The sequence below is a fragment of the Adiantum capillus-veneris genome, chromosome 17, assembly GCF_014529385.1.
Source record: "Adiantum capillus-veneris isolate H3 chromosome 17, ASM1452938v2, whole genome shotgun sequence".
NCBI lineage: Eukaryota > Viridiplantae > Streptophyta > Polypodiopsida > Polypodiales > Pteridaceae > Adiantum > Adiantum capillus-veneris.
In genome coordinates, this window is record NC_140947.1 from 158460267 (window position 1) to 158462766 (window position 2500).

The window sequence follows — 2500 nt, forward strand, 5'->3', positions numbered from 1 at the left end:
CTTACCCGCAGCGCCGAGGGGGTGCTTCAAGGGGCCGTCGGGGATTCTTACCCGCACGCGGCCGAGGGGACTAAGGTGTTGCTCAAGGGGTCCTGGCACGGACGGCACCGGCTCAGGACGGCACGGCTCGGACGCACCGGTGGGTCAAGTTGCGTTCCATGGGTCGACGGCGTTTTGTGTTTCGGGGCCTTCGCGCGCCTCGCGTCTCGGGTCCCTAGCCCCACGTAGCCTCAGGCTCCGCCGCACGCGACGGGTCATAGCGTGCCCGAGGGAACCTTGCGTCGAGTCCCCACGGTGCGCGAGTGCGTGGGTGAGGCTAAGTGCCTAGGTGGGGGGTCCCCTCCCGTGGCCGTGTCTTCGGGAGGCATACCCCTTATGTTGCGAAAACGTGCGGGCCGGCAAACCCCACAAGCACCTGCAACCCGGATAGAAATCCCAACCGTGAACCCCGCGGTCCAGGGCGCTGAACCCCACGGCCGGGCATGAACCCCGCGGTCCCGAAAAACCCCACGGCGCCCATGAACCCCGCGGTCAAAGAAACCACACGGCGCGTTTCAACCCCACGCACGGGCAAACGCGGGGAAACACCCTTGCTGGGGGGAAGGCTTGGACGACGGCACGAGAGAGAGAGGACACGAAAAAGGACCAAGGAAGGTATGACCAAGAAACGCTACGGTAGCGCGGACGGGTCGACGTTTGACATGGACGGTTCAGGACGCAGCTCGCGCGATGGAGCGTTGACGCGCCGACTCCACGGCGGGGCGGCGGGGTGCTCCAGACGCGTTGACGGGACGGGCGGGCCGACGGGTGCGACGGCCCGATGGCGCGGACGGGGCCGACCGGTGTGGACGGCGCGTTCAGGGACGGCGCGGGCCGACGGGCGCCGACGGCCCCGGTAGCGCTGACGGGTCGACGTTGTGCATGGACGCATTGACGGGACGGAACGGATCTTCGGGTGCTTAACGGCCCCGGTAGCGCGGACGTGGCCGACGGGTGCCGACGGCCCCGATAGCGCGGACGGGGCCGACGGTGTGCTCGGGAGACGGTGGACGGGACGGCACGTGCCGACGGCCCCGGTAGCGCGGACGGGGTCGACGTTGTGCATGGACGCATTGACGTTGACGGAACGGGACGGGTGCTTAACGTAGCCGGACCTTTGGGCCGCTTAGCCGATAGCGCGGACGGGGCGACGGTGTGCTCGGACGCGTTGACGGGACGGCGCGGGCCAACGGGTGCCGACGGCTCCGATAGCGCGACGGGACCGACGTTGTGCTCGGGACGCGTTGACGGGACGGAACGCAACGACGGGTGCCGATGGCCCCGATAGGGTGGACGGGGCGACGGTGTACTCGGGACGCGTCGACGGGACGGCGCGGGCCGACGGGTGCGCAAGGCCTCGTCCGTGCTACGGGGCCGACGGTGTGCTCGGGACGCATTGACGGGACGGCGCGTGCCGACGGATGCTTGAGGCCCGGGTAGCGCGGACGGGGCCGACGGCGTGCCGGACGCGTTGTCGCGGGCCGACGGGTGCCGATGGCCCGGTACCGCGGACAGGGCCGCCGACGGTGTGCTCGGACGCGTTGACGGGACGGCGCGTGCCGACGGGTGCCGATGGCCTCGGTACCGCGGACGGGGCCGCCGACGGTGTGCTCGGGACGCGTTGACGGGACGGCGCGGGCCGACGGGTGCGCAAGGCCTCGTCCGTGCTACGGGGCCGACGGTGTGCTCGGGACGCATTGACGGGACGGCGCGTGCCGACGGATGCTTGAGGCCCCGGTAGCGCGGACGGGGCCGACGGGGTGCTCGGGACGCGTTGACGGGACGGCGCGGGCCGACGGGTGCCAACGGCCGATAGCGCGGACGGGACGGGACCGACGGTTTAGGGCTGGAGGCGTTCACGGGGCCGCCACGTGCCGATGAGTGCTTGACGGAGCCGGTAGCACGACGGGACCGGACCGACAATGTGCACGGACGCGTTGACGGGACGGCGCGGGGCGACAGGTGCTTGACGGAGCCAGTAGCGTCGACAGGGCCGACGGTGTGCTCGGGACGCGTTGACGGGACGGCACGTGCCCACGGATGCTTCACGGAGCCGACGGGGCCGCCGGGGGGGGGCGGGGGGGGGGGGGGGTTCTTTTGGACCAAACGCAACATGGCAAAAGGATGGGTGCAATACCAGGACTTTCCGGGAGGTAAGCCATCCCAGTACTATTCTGGGTCAAGCACCCTTAAGTATAGAGTTCTCATCGAATCCGGTGTATTGGCAGGCCCGATCACCGGGGGGGGGGGTTTCTTTTGGGCCGAATGCAACATGGCAAAAGTAAGGGTGCAGCACCAGGACTTCCCGGGAGGTCACCCATCCCAGTACTGTTCTGGCCCAAGCGCGCTTAACTGCGGAGTTCTGATGGGATCCGGTGTATTAGCGCTGGTATGACCGCACCACGTTTATTGAGCTCAAGCCATGCATACTTATACGTTTGTATGTACGTCTTTGTGTGTG

General features: G+C 68.6%; 1 non-coding gene across 1 annotated transcript; it reads right to left on the bottom strand.

The window, feature by feature from the left end:
* Positions 1–2323: 2323 nt before the first annotated feature.
* Positions 2324–2442, bottom strand: LOC147438419 (5S ribosomal RNA). The gene has a single exon (XR_015184996.1). It is a non-coding gene; the product is annotated as a 5S ribosomal RNA (ribosomal RNA).
* Positions 2443–2500: the final 58 nt, after the last annotated feature.